This window comes from Pelobates fuscus, chromosome 9 (assembly GCF_036172605.1).
Source record: "Pelobates fuscus isolate aPelFus1 chromosome 9, aPelFus1.pri, whole genome shotgun sequence".
NCBI lineage: Eukaryota > Metazoa > Chordata > Amphibia > Anura > Pelobatidae > Pelobates > Pelobates fuscus.
The window spans coordinates 74033681-74053080 of NC_086325.1; the positions used below are offsets into that span (position 1 = coordinate 74033681).

The window sequence follows — 19400 nt, forward strand, 5'->3', positions numbered from 1 at the left end:
TAAACCCTTGGGGCAGTCTTGTCCAAGTCATTTGGCGTTTTGAGCCCGTTACAGCGTTCTCCCATTGGAAAGCGAAAATACATTGACTTTCTGCGGCAATTCGGAGGCAAAAGAAGGCATCTTTGAGGTCTAAGACTGTGAAGTAAGTAGCCCCGCCCGGAATTAAAGCAAGCAGGTTATATGGATTGGGTACAACTGGATGTATACTAACAACCGCATCATTGACTGCTCTCAAGTCTTGCACAGGTCGATACTCATCTGTACCGGGCTTTTGAACAGGCAGCAATGGGGTGTTCCAGGGGGAAGTACAGAATTTTAGGATACCATACCGTATGAACTTATCCAGATAGGATTGAATGTTCTTCTTAGCCTTCTGCGGGATGTGGTATTGTCTTAGGCTCACTGGATAAACCCCAAGTTTCAGTTCAATTTTTATAGGTGGAATATTGCGGGCCAGTCCTGGTGGGTTGTTCTCTGCCCAAACTCCTGGTATGTTAAACAATGTCTCATCACTCCTAGGGTTTTGGCTAGTCAACACTGTATAAAGTCGCCACTCTTCTTCCTTTGGTACGGATAAAGTCATAATACCTGAAGGTCCATTAAACTTTAAGGATGTTGTTCCATTTGGTAGGAACGTAATCTGCGCTTGTAATTTTGATAGCATATCACGTCCCAGCAATTGGACTGGACATTCAGGCATATAAAGGAATTGGTGTTTTACTACGTGGCCTCCCAATGTACAGAGTCGACTTTTAAGAACCGGTTTTTCAGCACTTCTTCCAGTTGCTCCTATCACAGTAATAGTCCTTCCAGATGGAGGAGCAACTAGATTAGTCACCACTGAATGTTCAGCACCAGTGTCGATCATGAACGCACTCCTTTTTCCCCCTATTGATACATCGACCATAGGCTCCGCTCGACCAAGGGGGATGGAGCCCGGTCGGTATCAATAGTCCTCCATGACCGTGTCAGCCAATCCTACAAAGTCCCTACCTTCTCTATCGCGGGACCTTTGCGCTGCTGGAATATACCTGTCTTCCCTAACACTTCCTCTGTTCCCATTACTCCCTCTATAACCATTACTCCCTCCGGGGCCTCCTCTACCTCTCGCTCTACCTCTAAAGTTTCCGTAGCCTGCCCTGGGTTGGTCTCTCTCGTACTGCTCTCTTTGTGGACATTCGTTCCTCCAATGCCCTTCTTCCTTGCAATACGCACATTGATTCCTACTCAAAGGCTCCTTACTCCATCTTCTATCGCCTCTATCTGGACCCCGTCTATCTACGCCTGCGATCGCTACCGCTAGCATATCAGCCTTTTTACGCATCTTGCGCTCTTCCTCTTTCTTACTTTCTGTATCCCTATTCATATAAACCTTATTTGCTACCTCCATTAGTTGGGTGATGGACATACCTGCAAACCCTTCTAACTTTTGTAGCTTGCGCTTAATATCTCCGTAAGCTTGGCTGACAAAGGCGGAGTTAACCATTCGGGAATTGTCTGCGTCTTCCGGATTAAAGGGGGTATACAAGCGGTATGCCTCCAATAATCGGTCATAAAAGACACTGGGCGCTTCGTCACTTTTCTGGATCACCTCAACTGTTTTCGACATGTTAATGGCTTTCTTTCCTCCTGCTTTCATGCCAGCAATTATAGCGTCTCTATAGGCTCTGAGTTGAACCATGTCAGCACCATTTACGTTCCAATCGGGATCAGTGTTGGGATAATGTGTTGCGGCCCATGCTGCTGGATTGGCTTGGTTCAAAGCACGGGCTCTATCCTCTAGTGCTTTTATGGCTGCTTGATTTATTCTTGTCCTTTCCTCATTGTTAAATAAAGTCATTAGTAACTGCTGGCAATCAGCCCATGTCGGATTATGCGTCTGTACTATTGAGGTGAACAGATCAGTCATAGCTTGTGGTTTCTCAGTATACGAGGAATTATGGGTCTTCCAGTTTAAAAGATCGGTTGTGGTAAATGGGACATATACGAAGACTGGGTCAGCATGTGCCATTTGACCTGCGGCATCGATATAAGCTGACCCGGGATTCAGACGAAGAGGCATCTGATAGTGCTTTAATTGTTGGGCACCAGTCAACTGTCGGGTTTGGATGGGGCTACGTAGAGAGGCGTCAGTCATGGGTTCCGGTCGGGGAGAGATAGGGTATGGGGATGTGGGAGGTTGGTTTTGGGAAAAGGTTGTAAATAAAACACTTCGAGTCGAGCTAGATGAAGCTTGACCGGAAGTCTGAAGTGGCGCCAAATCAGGATATTCGTTTCTAATGGGGGTGGGTTCTGGTTCCGGAAGGGGAGATTTAGTACGAGGGGGGGTGGATCCTGTACTGGAGGAGGAAGCGGAAGTGGATGAGGGTAATGAGGGGAGGGGTGCAGGACTTCCTGCGTTTGCGTCACTTCCTCTTAACGGAAAGTAAGGGGGCGGCAAAGGGATCTCGGACTCAGGGGGCGTGTCCAAAATGGGCCTAACACCGGTCCTAGTGGACGAACAAGTCCTAGCTACCATGAGGCGACACTGCTCCTCGTGGCATGTCTGGAGCCATTTTGGCGAGTCATTTACGGCCTGTCTCCAACAGTCAATATAAGGAAACTGGCCGTAAAGTTCAGGCCTACCTGATACAGCCACGTGTAAGCGCTGTACCAGAGTTGGATCCAAACTGCCACGTGGCGGCCATGCCGCAACCAAAGTAGGCCACTCCCTAGTGCACAAAGTAACTAAACGTACAGGAGACATCTTAACCCCAAAATAACAAGTTTTGAATCCCTTTTTAAAATTCTTCACCATACAACCTAAGGGATCCGGAATCGTTGACTGCGACGCACCCATACTTAACAATGGAACGTCGTCGACAACGAATACTATACACGCGTACTATTCAACAGTCACACCCGTTTCCTCTGGCAACAGCACCACGTGGTACAGTTACCAAGTGAAACGTACACAATAACAATAAACACTCAGGGAATTCCCGTACACACACAGCTGTTACACCAGTCACTATATAATCAATATTATGCCCTTTGGCGTAACTATACAGTCACCCACGCTATAATTCTCTATATACGAATTACCCGTCTATAACACACCCCAGTAACATCGTCTTTTACAAATAGCGGTTACAGTACGGTTAGCATAGGTCAAAGCACAAGTTAAGGTCACAATACAATTATTAGTGGTTATGGTGTTAAAACATGCAATTGACGACAATGATTAGTACTTATATACAGTGTCAGTAAATATACAGGGTTATGGTACCGTGCACTATAATACAGCAACACACTATTAACACTCTCGCTAGACGGCTGAGCTCGCGCTATCTAACAAGATATACACTTTACTAAAACAATCGTTAACACATTTACAATTCCCAACTAAACTATTGGCCAGTACCTTGAATGGACTACCTAAAACTATATACACCCGTTTTGGTTAGCCACACTGCCCAATCACCACATATATAGCGAGCTAGAGGACCGAATTTACACAGACGCCTCTTAGTCGCACTATCAAAAGTCTAGTGGGTTCCAAATTTACACGCCTTCCCACTTAGCCCAGATAGGATGAGAACTAGCGAACCGAATTTACACAGACGCCGCTTAGTCTCCCGGTCTCTCCGACCTAGCGAACAAAATGTACACCCTAGAACGCTAGTCTAGACAAGACACCGGTGTCCGGCTAGGGCTATTTACACCAGAGCCCCGCCTGACTAACAGAATCAAACGGTCTGACTAAAGAGCGTTCGATCGAGCGGTGCGCCTTCGCTCCTTCCCTCCGACAGAGGGGGCAGATACACAGATTCAAAACCCCTTTGGGCCTACCGCACAATCGGTATACCCCTAGTGGGTCCTGCCGTCTAAAACAGCAGTTGTCTTACCTCCTCGTTCCTGAACCTGAGTTCACACTCATCGACGGGGACACCCCAGCACTTCTCACGTAGAGGCCGATGATCTCCTGGACAACGGCCCAGTGGCGCCGAGACGAAGGGAGGTCCACGCAGAAGTTCAGGGGTGCAGCCGTAGAGAACGTGGGCAAAGATAGACCGTCTCACGCCTCTGCCTCTCAGCTACCGTTGAACGATGAGCTTCCCGGCCAATGCACCAAATGATACCGGAGAAACTGACGGAAGCCAAGCACAGAGAGATGGACACAGGTTTCTTCAGGAAGGAAGAGATTCTTTATTGGATCACCGATCGGGACTCAGAGGGACTAGCGTCACCAAAATACCACAAGTTCTGAGCCCCGGACAATAGTGCAGGCTCCTTATATAGGCATATAACTCCTCCCATATTAAGCTCCACCCGCACATTCTCTTAACCAATCAACACAAATAAGAATTAACTTCCTGTTTGACCGCATGGCTTGTCCAGCACAATGGAGGAGGGGAATACTATATCCTGTATTCTTGCACATGCTCCGTACACTACTGATCGTATCTTGCCTCGTGCAACCAACTGATCGATACGTCAGCATATGCACGTACACATGCCACGTGGTAATCTCGGCCTACTAAATTTATTTTTACCGAGATTCCACCACAGAATAAGCTGGCGCTGTAAAAATACCAATAATAATAATAATAATCTATCTTTTGGGAGAAAAGTGTACAGAAGGATCAGCGCTTAAAAACTTAAACAAAGGCAGCACACCTTAAAGGACCACTATAGTGCCAGGAAAACATACTCGTTTTCCTGGTACTATAGTGCCCTGAGGGTGCCCCCGCCCTCAGGGACCTCCTCCTGCCGGGCTCTTGAGAGAGGAAGGGGTTAAACACTTACCTTTCTCCAGCGCCAGGCGGGGAGCTTTCCTCCTCCTCCTTCCTCGCGATGTCATCGGCTGAATGCGCATGCTCGGCAGGAGCCGCGCGCGCATTCAGCCGGTCGCATAAGAAAGCAATTACAATGCTTTCCTATGGACGCTGGCGTCTTCTCACTGTGATTTTCACCTCTAGCGGCTGTCAATGAGACAGCCACTAGAGGCTCGATTGACCCTCAGTATAAACATAGCAGTTTCTCTGAAACTGCTATGTTTATAAAAAAAAAGGGTTAATCCTAGAGGGACCAGGCACCCAGACCACTTCATTAAGCTGAAGTGGTCTGGGTGCCTAGAGTGGTCCTTTAACCCCTTAAGGACACATGACATGTGTGACATGTCATGATTCCCTTTTATTCCAGAAGTTTGGTCCTTAAGGGGTTAGGATAGGGCTCCCTCACAGGCCCTATAGGTATATGGAAGTAGAAAAAGGTGGCGCCACAGGGCTAAAATGTACAATTAAATATAAGCAAGTAGCAATGTAGAAATAAACAATGATATAAAATACAGAGAGAGAACACAAAATAAGTATATATATATATATATATATATATATATATATATATATATATATATAAAAAGAACAGTCCAAAAAGAGTCCAGTAAAACCTTAGGACGAGAGAACAATCACAGGTCTATCTGAGGTAGAGACCTCTATGGAGTAGTGGGATCAAGAGGTTCGTGGGATCCGTATGAAAGAGAAAAGAAAATCTAAGTGCAATAAAACCCAAATTTGTAGCAGCCAATAAAAAAAGGTCTATATGGTCCTACTCATGTTTTTGAGAGCTAAAAACAGCGTACAGTGGTATAATCCCCACTTATGAGATACGTGAGGGAGTGTTGTAAGTAGATATCTCGTCAGATGGGGACCATAGTAACATAAAAAACAACAAAAGTGCTCACTGTGATAAAACCAGGAGAGTATATAAAAAATACCAAATGGTTACTCACATTTAATTGGGCAGACTCACTGCTCAATGATAGGGTGTAAGTGGTATAATCCCCGCCAAGGATGCTTTGGAGTAGTATCTCTCTGGAACAAGTAAAACTCAGATAACATGTAGTAAAATAATAAAAATGCTAAAGATAAAATGGCTAACTCACAACAAAGAAAGTGGCCAAAATACGTTTATTAAAATACAGTTAGTTATAATTTTCACAAGACGTTTCTCCAATTAGGGCTTTCTCAAGTGGATAAAAAAAAAAGTGTTTACCTTTTGAGCACCCCTGCATCAGAACAACTACTGCTTATTGTAGTGGTTATGGTGTCTATAGCATGTCCCTGCAAGCTCAGAAATATAAACACTGCCTTTTCATAGAAGAGGCAGTGTTTACATTACTGCCTAGAAACACCTTTAGTAGCATTCACTCAGACAGCCACTAGAGGTGCTTCCTGTATCTGCGTAGAGACGCTGAACGTTCCTTATATAGATGCATTGATTCAATGTATGCATAAACAATAGCCTCCCAATGCTTTCCTATGGGACAGAATTGGATTTATGGAGGCGGACCAGCTGTGGTAAAACCAGCTTGGCGATGGTGAAAGGGTAAAAAAAAATACCTTTTTTACTCCACTTTTGGGGGGGGCGGGACCATAAAATGCTATTCCAGTACTATAGTGTTACCTAACACTAGTGATCCTTTACTTTATTTGATCAGACAGCCAGGCAGGACATGTAAATTAAATAATAAAAAAACTGAGAAATTAACTTTTCCCTAATCTATTTACTTACGCATAAATCTCACTAGTGACAATCTCACTTTAAGGAGTTCTTTTTGTCAGTGTTGTCAGATCCAGTGTTTTCATCGCCACTTATTACCTCTTCCAGTTGATGGGGTAGCACATGAATACTGCTGCCCTGCTGCAAATATTCATGTTACAATGCTGCCGCCCACCCCATGTGTTCCCTATTAAAGTTTAATAAGTATGTAGATGTTTAGAAAAAAAACCCTTACAGTCTCAAAGAAATTTACCTGAAACTGAAAGAAGCAACCTTCAGTTATTTAAATATGCAAAGGATTTGGGACAGTGCACAAGTAACTATTTTCTTTGGTTTTTAATGTATGTATCGGGGCTGATGTGTACTGTAGTCATTGCTGTCGCACAGGAGTAGTGGGAGTTTGAGCGCAGGACTTTATTTTGTGTATTCTGCAAGTAGCATGTGAAGTCATTAATCAATAAAATTGTAAAAAAAAAAAAAAAACAACCCCAATAATACTAGTACGATAAAACATGAATATTACATTTTCCACCCTAGGAATTCAACATACATCCAAGCAGCACTTTTCATGTGTTGCCCATCAACATGGAAACATAACAGATCTAGGAAACACACTATGGATCTTGAAATACCTATTAAATTCCTCACCAGTCAAAACAGATAAGAAACTAATAAAATATATATTTTTTAAAAGTGATTTTAGCTTTTGTTTAAAGTGACCTTTCCCTGCACAACCATCTGCACGTGTATTATTATTGTTAATGCTATAATTATAGACAGAATGACAGTGCTGTGCCAGGAGGGTCCATTTTGTGGGCTGCCTTGCTCTCGGGTTACCTGTATCCTGGTCAGGGCCCCTCCTCCTCCTCTATTATGGAGCTGCTCTCCCTCCATCCCTCCCCCTGTGACTCATTTCCCACTCCACCCAGGTGAGCTCCATGGAGCCTTGCATCTAGCAGCTGGAGCCTCAGGTGAGTCCTTGTGGGGGTGAACGAGTGATTTCCAGTATCGGGGGGCACTGATCTTATGGAGGGGGGCTAGCAGCAGCAATCCAGCATTGCCCCTCTGTACACAGGGTCTGCAGTCTGTCCCTGGTTTAACTGTGTACCTACCTACCTGCTGCTCATGGAGCCCATACAGGAACTGACTGATCAAATGTCACTTGTTTTCACTACTGTGAGTGTGTTTGGTTTCACTAGGGTGTGTGTTTGTTTATGGAAGGACCGCATTATGCTGCACTATGAGCCGGAGATATTGATTTAGGCAGGATCTAATATCAGGAGGATCCTGCTGTAGGGAGCCCATTACAGATTACATATAATGTACAGTTATTTATAGTGATCAGTATATGTTGGAGGTATTAATGTAGACCTGGGAGTGTAATATAAATCCTGAAATCACCATATCTAAAATATAGCAGTGTTTAGTGATAATATGTTCATTTTAAATGCTTTATGTTTTTTGCTTGACATGTATTCTGTATGCACACAGTTATTATAACCATGAACCAGGTATTATGGGAAAATAATTCAATCAGAGGCTTCTGAAGATATCTCAATGTTTATGAATGTCTATATTTATACCATAATATATGCTTTACATTTATGTAGTCTTTATATTGTATGGTTAGGATAAGCCTTAGGGCTCCTGTAATCTTATATACCAATCTGTCCAAGATTAGTGGGAGTTATGCTTCAGGGTGGTAGCTATTAGTTGCAGCTGCCAACATTATTTCTACCCTGGAGAAAGCTAAATTTGAAATGACCACAAATGGCTATAACAGCTGCCATCTGGGAGTGTAACTCCCACTAATCTTGGGCCAGTGTATGTGTACTGGAGAGTGAAAACTCATTTCTGCTTATGTTCACACATCAAGTATATAGATTCATATATCTGTCCTGATTGTTAAATGCTTCAAATGTTTAGGATCTAAATCAGTTTTTGTCAGTTAAAGCGGCACTGTCACTGTCTGAGTACTGCCGAATTCACAAAGTCCGCTGATGGTGACATCGCCGCTGGCAGACCTGGGGCAGGTAAGGTGAGATTTACTTACCTGAACATGTCCCTCGCGGGCGCCACCATCTTGCTCACACTGCTCCTCTTTGCCAGGAGCCGACATCACTACTGTACTCGAGCATGCGCGAGAGTACAGCATTGAGGTCTATGGGAGAACCAGTGAGACCGCAGGATCCTGAATAGATACAGCCAATTCCTTATTGGGATTCACTCTTTGACTCCGCCCTGAGTCTAAGAACGTCAGGCGGAGAAGAAATACAGAGACAGTGATTCTTTTTTTTTTTTTTTATTATTATTTTTCGGGGGGAGAGAAGCTAAATTGTGATTTTTAACACTATATAGAGTCAGGAATACATGTTTGTGTTCCTTTAATAGAACTATTTTGGTGCCAGAAGTGCCTTGGCACTCTTACCCCCAGGTAAGTAGTGAAATGGTTTGACAACCTACCTGGGGTCTGCTGGGCACTGGTCATCATAGAGTCACCATAGCCAGAAGCTCTATGCCCGAGCTAGCCTGGCAGTGTGAGTGATTACTAAATATGACCAGTTGCCTGGGGCATGTTCCAGTCATTGGATTCCTGCTAAAATGACATTCAGGCTCAATTTAAGAACTACTGTCATTACACAGACCTTGATTTAATATATTTTTTTTATGGATAACCTCTTAATACATATATATATATATATATATATATATATATATATATATATATATATATATATATATATATATATATATATATATATATATATATATATAATTTTTTTTCTAAATATTAAAGTGTAAAACAATATATCGTGTGTATGTGTGTGTGTGTGTGTATATATATATACGTATATATAATTATATCTCGATCTGAAAATAGTTTTTGAAACATTAAATAATTTTTAAAGGTTTATCCAAAACGAATAAATCATTTGAAAAACTTAACTAAGAATATTAAATTGCGGCCATAATATATAGATATATGATATGTATTCTCTTTTTAGATTGTTAAAGGTACAGCAATGTCTGGTTGAGCTGAGAGAACTTAACATAATTTTTTTTGCCACCCACACTCCTTTCCATGTGCAGTGTACCCTGTGGGGTGTGCACATTGTGTACTACCTTGATACTGTGAGGTATAACCTGGTTTGCGTACATCTAGTAAGGGTGTAACCTGCCAATCTATTTTTAATATTTCTTATCCTGACTGGAATTAAAATGTTTTGCCTGCCTTCTAAGTCTACTATTTTCCAGTTAAAGCACACTGCTCAGCTTGCAAGTAATGTTGAGCTGGGTTTTACCTTGTTGTGTTAATAAGAATACGTATGGCTCAAACTTATGCAAGATAATAAAAAAATTACATGCATAAATAGATTTCATCTTCCAGGTCTCAGTAAGTACAGACTTGTAGCTACCAGATTGAAGAGGCATTTACTTAAATTGTCACATTTAATTGTTTTCCTGTAATAAGGCTTTCTGTAGCGTACATTTTATTAACAAGCCTGTAAAGAAAGGTAATTTGTACCCCTCGGCCCCTTTTTTACGCTTTTGTTTTTGGGGGGGGGGGGGTTCTTTTCAAAGTCACACACAGTCTCCACCCATTGGTGTCCGTAATTAGTAAAGTAGTACAGGCAGGGCCGGATTTTCCTATAGGCTAACTAGGCTTCAGCCTAGGGCCTCAAGATCAAGAGGGGCCTACATTCCAATTGTTAGCAAAATAAAAATTGCACTATTCTAAAAACAGTGAACACTGAACCGAAAATAAGGAGAAATTCTACGCATATGATATGACCAGTGGCGTACTAAGGGGGGGGCAGTCTGCCCCGGGTGCCACTTACTAGGGGGGTGCCCGGGGCAGACTGCAATGCCCCTCCTGCCACGATTGCCGAGACCGGCGGTCTGCAGCTCCGCAATGTGCAGAGCTGCAGACCATGGATCTCGCGTGCACTGCCCAATCAGAGCGTTGCCGCGGGTTACCACGGCAACGCTCTGATTGGGTCTTGTGAGATCCATGGTCTGCGGAGCTGCAGACCGGAAATGAGGGCCACTGGACCACCAGGGATTTAAGGTAATTTTTTTTTAGTCACCCCCCCCCCTCTCCTCATCACCCCCGTCCCTCTCACAATCACCGCCCCTCTCCTCATCACCCCCTTTTTTTTTTTTTTTTTTATTATCCCTGCCACATTTTTTATAAAGGTTGGTACCAATCACAACATGTTTCATTTAACATATTGATATATATCACAGTAATGATGTATTTTATTGTCTCTCATGTAATTTATAAACTTAAAAATGGGAGGTGAAAGGGCCTCATAAGTGGAATAGCCTAGGGCCTCTCTTCATCTAAATCCGGCCCTGAGTACAGGTTATCAAAATATGACCTTTCCCTCCCCCCAACAATAAATTCCATTTTGAAAGTGTATTAACTTCAGATAAGTTTTTTTTTTTTTTTTTTTTTTTTTTTTTGGATGTGTAAGAAAAATGACATGATATTTGCTTTATACCTGCATTAAACATGTTTTATCCATACTACATAGCTGCATGTAATTAGAATTTCTTAATTTTATTTATATGGTATTTATCCCAATAATTTCTATTGATATTTATAACTTTGTCATCTAGCAGCCAGGTGTTCTTATATACTTAAAGTATGTGATGTATTTTTTTTTTTTTACATCTTCCTACTAATATATGTGATTTCTTCTATCTCTGAACATCATGTCATCTCAGAGTGGAGTCCTTATTAATTTTGATAGGGGATATTTTTTTATTTTTTTTAAGGCTATTTGCTGATTTTATGCTGTTGTTTAAAGGCTCATAGCAAAGTTGATATGCACTAAGTGCCCTGGCAGTAACTTTTCAGAGGGTAACAGCATGAAGCTGTGGTAAAGTGTTAGTTACACTGCATGCTGGGGTGGACCCCCTCTTTTTTTTTTTTTTTTTTTATTTATTTTTTTTAAATGCATTCTGTAGATAATGCATTAAAATATTGGAGCTAGTTTTTCTGCACATCTATATTTCCTAGATTCCAACATTAGGAGGTATGAACTCGGAAGGCTGGCCATGATGTGAAAAGGGGATCTGCTGAGAAGAGGGCCTCTCATTCCTGTCTGTATGCAAAACAGGTTGATGGCTGTTTTGGCTGAAGCGCTGTGCCCACGTTCTTAATTCTCTGAGGGCACTTTGCTAAGTGTGAACATGTCAGTTGATATGGTCGCCCTGCACTTGAAGCAATGCTTTCCTGTGGAGAATTTGAAGCTGTTAGACGTCCTCATGCAAAGCGTCTGGAAGACTGTCACTAGATAAACATTGAAATTTCACTGATAGATACAATTAAAGGAACACTATAGTCACTAGAACAACTACAGCTTAATGTAGTTGTTCTGGTGAGTATAATCATTGTATGCAGGCCTTCATACAAACACTGCCTTTTAAAAGAAAAGCCATCTTAAAGCGGCACTGTCACGGCCGAATCCATGTCTTTTTTTTTTTTTTTTTTTAAACCCCTCTCCTGACTCCACTACATCTAATTGCCCCCTAGTCACTTCCAAATGCCCCCTGGCCCCCCCATATTACCTTTTTTAAAATCTTTATTTCATGCCCGGACCTAGGTCCTGGGCGCCTCCATCTTTGTGTGGGTAGGTGAAGTCCCTGTGGGACACGTCATCTGCCCACACTAGATAGCGCTGTGAAATTCCTGCGCATGTCTAGTTAAACACTTGGGCATTTGAACAGGAATTTTATCCATTCATTCGTCAGAAAGACAAAGGAATGAATAGAAATGTCAGACGAACAAACAAACACTGAATATCGGTGTTAGTTTGTTTAGTTTATTACAAGGAGGGCGCTACCGGCTCGCAGATCCCTCCTTGTAAAATGTAAAAATAGTTGCGTCAGGGATCAGTGCTCCCCGCCACTTCCTAAGCCCCCCATGTCCTCCCTCACTCTATGGGGGTCAATATAATCCGGGCATGAACTAAAGATTTAAAAAAGGTAATGACTCGGAATCCAACCAATCAGAGTGCTAGTCATATTACACAGCGTATTGTAATTTAGGGCACCCACCCACCGCTCATGGGTGTGGGCTGGGGGGAGGACAATAAATCCCCCCCCTTTTTCATTTAAGGCCCTCACCAGCCGCTCATGGGTGGGGGTCGGGGACGATGACCGCCCCCCCCCCCCCACTGTCATTTAGGACCCCCACCTGCCGCTCATGGGTGGTGGCCAGAGGGCAAAAGGTCCCCCCTTCAGTTTAATAGCCCCCACTCACGCCGCTCGGGAGGGGGATACTAGGTTGTGTTTTGTTTTTTTAGTTTTTTTTTTTTTTCCACTGGCTGCTCACTGTTTACTAAACATGCCCCTACTTGCGGCATACCGAGTAGGGGCAGATTATTTACTAATACTAAGTAATCTTTACTTCGTATTAGTAAATTTAGGTCTTTCAGCCTTTTGGTACATAGCTCCCTAATACCCTGGGAATTAGGGAGTTATCTACTAAGCGGCTGCAAGATGCAGTCGCAGCACGAATAGGATCTGAGTTTCATGCATTCAAATGAAATTCAGATCCGAACAAAGTCCCGAATTCCGTCCTAACATGAAGGAGAAACTGTTCTCATTCTGTTAGGACGAAAATTGGTAGTTTCGCAGGCGTTTGTCTAAATGACAGAACGTTCGGGAATACTGACAGGAAGCATCGTGAGATCACAGAGGAAAAGCCAAGAATTGTTGGAAAATTGCTTTGACCACAGGAAACGGAGCACACTTTGTTCCTCTGCTGGTCAAGCGTAGGAAACCTCCATAAGACAAACTAGAGCAGACAGGAAGAAATGAAGAACAGATCCTGACAGAGGGAGAGAAAAGGAATCAATTGGGGAAAGGTTAATTCGGCATGACATTTAATGGTGGGTTTTGCACTATAGGGTGAGGAATACATGTTTGTGTTCCTGACCCTATAGTGTTCCTTTACTAGTAAGACCGGTTAAAAATAATGAATCTTTTATTGCATATGTCAATACAGGGTCACTTTATGAATAATATTAGTACTAGTAGCTGATAGGGATCCAACGCTGTAACAGGTTAGTTAGTAGTTTCAAGCTGTAATTAAAGGGACACTATAGTCACCAGAACAACTGCAGCTTATTGCATTTGTTCTGGTATTTAAAATCATTCCCTTCAGGCTTTTTGTAGTAAAGTCTTATCAGAGAAAATGCAGTGTTTACATTAAAGCCTAGTGATAACTCCACTGGCCACTCCTCGGATGGCTACTAAAGCTGCTTCCTTGGGCAGTGCTGCATACTAAGCAGCACTGCCATTCGGTGTCTCCACCCTCTGCATGGATACACTGAACTTTCTTCATAGAGATGCATTGATTTAATTCATCTCCATGAGGAGATGCTGATTGGCCAAGGCTGTGTCTGGCTTGTGCTGGCTCTGCCCCTGATCTGCCTCCTTGACAGTCTCTGCATATCTTATGGGGAAGCATTGTGATTGGCTCAGACCACCACTTCTGATGATGTCAGCAGACAGAGGCAGCTGCAGACTTAAAAACAAGTAAGATTTTACTATATGTAGGGAGGCTAGGGGAACCAGAGGGGCTAGCTGGTGGTTTTAACCCAATAGGGTCAGGTATACATGTTTGAGTTCCTGACCCTATAGTGTTTGTTTAACTTTATTTATAGATAGAATATATACAGATCTTGCTGTAGTCCCAGAGGTGGGAGATGTGGAGTTGTCTCTCTTTGGTTTAGTGTCTTGTTTTTATAGTTGACGAATTGCACAAATGCCACACTTTAGAACTTTTCAAATGTTGATTTGCAAATTGCTTGTGATTAGGGTATTTTTCTTTCACTGAAGAAATTGAAACTTTACATTATTATTAGCATTTATATAGCGACAACAGATTCTGCGACTCTTTACAATTCTAAAACGGGGATATTTTACATGTAATTTACATACAGAATATAACAGACAAGAGTTGAAGACCGCCCTGCTCAAATGATCTAAATGAACCTATTAAACAAATTTCCCCCACCCTCCACAAAAAACGGCAAATTACACTGAACAGTAGCTTTTCAACAACATGAAGCATACATACCCAGGTAATGTGATAAAATAGGGACGACGAGTAACAATATTATAGAAATATTACAACTCCTATATAAACAGAAAAAGCGTTATTCACTAAACGCAAATTGTAGTTGACGTAAAAGCAAAATGACTCAACTGGTACTATAGCAGAATTGGAGAATTTGTTTTCTTGTGTCCCAGATATTGCAATTTGTTTTTCAGTCCACTACAAATCGTTTTTTAATGGACAAAAAATACAGATAACATGTACTCTATTGGATTGTGCTGACCTTGAATCTATTCTACTATTTTATTTGTAGTGCTTGTATACTAGTTTACTGATCTAGTATATTTCAAAAGACAGAGCATATTTATGAATAGCTACTTAAAGGACGACTTTAATTTTAGGTATACAAAGATGCATTCCTAACAATGTGTTCCTCCGCCCCTTGCGCGCACCTCCTGCAGTGTTACAAATGGTTTAAAAAAAAAAAAAAAAAAAAAAACTCTATTCACTTACCAGATACTAGCACCAAGGTCCCTTTCTTCAATGTTTCCTTTGGGGATTTCTCTACACTGGACGTCCTCATGCAGAGCGTGAGGACATCAAGCGTTATATCAAACTTTTGTGAAACTCCAGGAAGCGCCTCTAATGGCTGCCTGGTAAACAGCGACTAGAGGCAGTCTTAGTGCTGCAACGTAAACATGTCAGTTTTTCAACTCAAATTTTTACATTGCAGGACTAAGGGCTAAATGGACACTGCACACAGACCACTGCAATGAGCTGAAGTGGGTGCTTATAGTATCCATCTAAACCAGGTTTCCCCAAACTATGGCCCTCCAGATGTTTCTCAACTACAACTCCCATGATTCTATGAATGAAATGGGCTGAGAATCTTGGGAGTTGTAGTTCAGCAACATCTGGAGGGCTGGAGTTTGGGGAAGACTGATCTAAACTTATATCACTATATTCAGATGTTTCTTTTAAAGTGTTAGCTTCCTGATTGCCTGCCAATTGTGTTGTACAGGCCCTCTGTTATTGAGATTATTCATTTGGTATGTTAAGCAGTACTTTGCTACATTTTTCATTGTTCTTTTGATGATTTGTATGCAAGTCAATGGGATTTGAGAGAGTAGGAAGTCCCCAAAACCATCAATTATATCCAAGTAACTGTCTAAACGTAGCTGTTCTTGCAGTGTATTTATCTTGATACTTTATTTTGTGTCGATTTATAAAAAGGATTGCGTCACTGCCCAAAATATGCTTTTGATCGCCCGTCTAAGTATTTTGAGCATGAAGGAGAGGAATGTACAAATTATATCCCTGTACTGTCTGCAGCTTTACATGTAAGCTATTAATCATTGGGTCAGCGCTAGACAAGAGGGCAATGCTATTTTTTTTATCATCAATCGCCCAGTCAAAAAGCTTTTAGTAATTCAGCTTGCAAGACATATTGATCTTATTGGAGGTGCCTTTCTGCTAACAGTGCCACTTACAAGCGAGCTGAAACATTGCTGGTTCTCTTTTGTACTGCAGCATCTCTGTTTGGAGGAAAACCAGTGAGAAGGGTCTCCTCAGTTTGAACTCCTAAAAAAAATGGCTGAGTTAAACTTAAAGGAGACTCAACACTGATATAATGAACGTTGTGTTACAAATAGTGTTCACACAGGACGCCAAGATAACTGGAGTTGATGCCATGTTTTTAGGATCCTAATTTGAAACAAAAACAGATTTATAACAAAAACAGAGAATATGAGACGCTGAGAACGGACAAAAGCTCAGAGAAACTCAATAGCTTGCCCTTTGGTAAATCCTCGCCAAGGTCTCAAAATAGTTTTTGCTAATTTGTGCCATTACAGGGAGAAGCTATTTTATTGCATATCAGACTGATCCCAGGGCAGCCCAGAACCAAAATGCTGGCAAGCTCTCTCTGCACGAGAGATATAGCGACCCCAGACGATCGTTTACGGCATTCTTTGGGCCTCATCAGCGAGGTGTTTCTGATACACCTTCAGGCATAGTGAGCACGGGATCCACATCTGTATTACCCTTTTAACTTGGGGAGAACCAAGTTAGTGCATTGCAACAAAAACAGAAACTATGAGAACTCTGACAATGGACAAAACCTCAGAGAAACTCAATAGCTTGCCCTTTGGTAAATCCCAGCTCAGGTCTAAAAATAGATTTTGCTCATTTGTGCCATTAGTGAGTGAATAGTAAAATAGTGCTTATACCCCTTAGATGATATCTTGTGTTAAAATTATATACAAACATTTTGGTGTTACCATAATGTAAAATGTAATTTATCATGTAAAGAAACTAATCATACTGTGAGAGGCAGACATAAAAAAACAAATAGTGTACAAAGTATGAATTTTAGTAATGAGCACTGCCTTTAATGTGAGTCTCTTTGGGAGCCCTGGTCAGCTGTGTTTGTACTGTTTGTGCTGTGGATCCTTAATTTATTTTATAGAAAGGAATAGGGTTTTGAATTCTCCTTAGTGAGTGCTGACACAGGGAACACTGAATCCTTTCAGTTAATTCTTAGTTTAACTTGGCTAAACTTTTTTTTTTCCCTATTAACTCAGGGTTTTTTATTCTTCTTGCAGCTGAAGCAACCAGCACTGCTAAGTAACCCATCTGCTAAATGATTGTCATTAATCATGGTGAGTAATATACGTTTATATACTATGTATATACATCTGTATTCATATTACACAGTCTGCCTGTTAATTTAACAGACTGATCATGTTTCTAAATGCCCTTCTGTATGGTATGGAGTGTCACACCACGAAATAAAGCAGGCATTGTACGGTGTGACTAAAACTGCAACGCGTGGGCCCATTTTCTCAGTGCACGGCTTGGACTTTTATATTCTGGCTAGCAGCGATTGTTCTCAGGCTGCGATGGTACTTTGTTGCTAGTGCGATTATTTTAGCCACCCCTTCTGTTACTGATGTGCTGGAAGTGGAGTTGGAGAGAGAAACTCATTATCTCCCCATCTCTTCTCCCATAATTCCTGTACTGCCATGAGATTAAAGAGGAGGTGTGGCAAAGGGGAGGGTTTATGTTGCAGAGTAGAATATATTATGCATATGAGGTCAAAACTTATCAAATGCATTCAAGTTGTTTGTGTCTGGAGTGTCTCTTTAAAAAAAAAAACTGCTTTGTGGTCTTCTATGGTGTCGCCTGAGTATTATTCCCTGTAAAACATGCTTTGCTGTTATGTTTCCTCTATATGAGTTGAGTAGACCCAATACCGTGTTGTGTGAGCTAAGTACATGCATCTTACATTACATTCTTGTGCCCTGGCTGAAATGCCCTGTGTTGTCACCATGCAGTGTTCATGTTTTGCTTTTTGGGGAACCTGAGCTAAAAATTGGATGTGTTGCCTTAGCTTTAATACATTATGAGGGGGTTGCACTTCCCCATTATCTGTCCAAATATTTGTACTGCAAAAGCACATATATGACCACACAATTGAATGAGACTCAAAGCAGTGTCCAATAGTAGGGTTTGTCTGCTCCAAATTGTTGCAGCTGATTACTACGGATATTTGTCAAAGCGAAGGACAATGTTTTGACCAAAACCAGAATGACTAGACTCACAGCATGCTTGCACCCTAAATAGTACAGTAAGCAGCTTTGGTTATAATGGTTGGAGTGTCCCTTTAAAGATTGCTTAACGTCATTGGAGTTAAAGTTCTACACTAGTTGTGCCACTACCTTTTTGACCGTTTTCTGATGTGAGTAGACTAAATGTAGACTAGATTTTCTTCCAAGATGACCCTTTTTGTTTCATAAACAACACTTCAGATCCTAAAATTTGCAAACGTTAACATGGTATGGTTCTTTTCCTTTTCTAAATATTTTTACACTGCAGCCCATTTTCCTAGAAGTCCAGAACAGGGCTGTGTAAGAGGTAATTACGTACATGAAGCGTTGTCGTCAATAGCAAGCTTTGTGCTCTGTGAATTTCATCCACTCCTCTGGTTTATGCTGCTGTTGAAACAGACGGATTTTGGCTTTTCTGAGCTAGAATTTCCTGTGGTTGAAATTCTTGATGAAGCCGTTTGTTGGTGTTCGTATTCGTAATACAAGGAATCCTTTATAAGTATGGTACTATAAGCCTACCTTGCTGGGTAGAGCAATATTACATTCAAAATATATTTTTCTGGATGTTACTGAATTATGTGCTGATACTTGATGCCAGAGTGCATACATAGGTGTCACAGTGCCCACTGGAACCCCTTATATGGCTCTGGCTTCCGCGATCCGATTAGTGACTCGAATGTCCAGACTTTGCGCATTCACGTTCTGGTGTCACATGACCTCTAATAACCAAGTACTGCACTCCTATGGCTATATAAGCTCATTTTGGTCATTATGCTGTGCCCTATTGTTGTTTCCCTCAATGGTTGTCCGAAAGCGCATTTACTATAGTTGTATCTGGTGTCTGACCCTGGCTTGTATCTTGACCATTCTCCATTCTATTATCCTTGAACTTTGACTTGTCTACTTGTTTATATATTCTGTCTCTCTGAACGCGATCTGTTTTGTATTATTCTATATAGCGTTGAGTCCGGCCCCTGTAAGGCACATTAATACGCTTTAGTAGTCTGGTTTATTATTCGTTTTACTTTGCTCACTTATGTTCTGCGTGTTGGGTCCATCCTGTCAATATGTTGTTTTGGTTTGTGTGTTATACATTAACACACATTTTTTTGGATGACTGACATATTTTAGGTATAGAAACTAGTAGAAATTTCAAACAAAATGCAGTAAATCGT

At 41.6% G+C, this 19400-nt stretch overlaps 1 protein-coding gene across 2 annotated transcripts in view; it reads left to right on the plus strand.

The window, feature by feature from the left end:
* The first annotated feature begins 7441 nt into the window (after positions 1 to 7441).
* The window catches only part of LOC134572833 (ligand of Numb protein X 2-like), a 49108-nt gene continuing 37149 nt past the window's right edge, over positions 7442 to 19400 (plus strand). The window contains exons 1-2 of one of the 2 annotated variants that reach the window (XM_063432074.1): positions 7446 to 7514; positions 17221 to 17277. The gene's annotated coding sequence lies outside the window, so the exon portion shown is untranslated. Of the gene's footprint in view, positions 7515 to 17220; positions 17278 to 19400 lie in introns of both variants that reach the window. The other variant, XM_063432073.1, reaches the window with a different exon arrangement.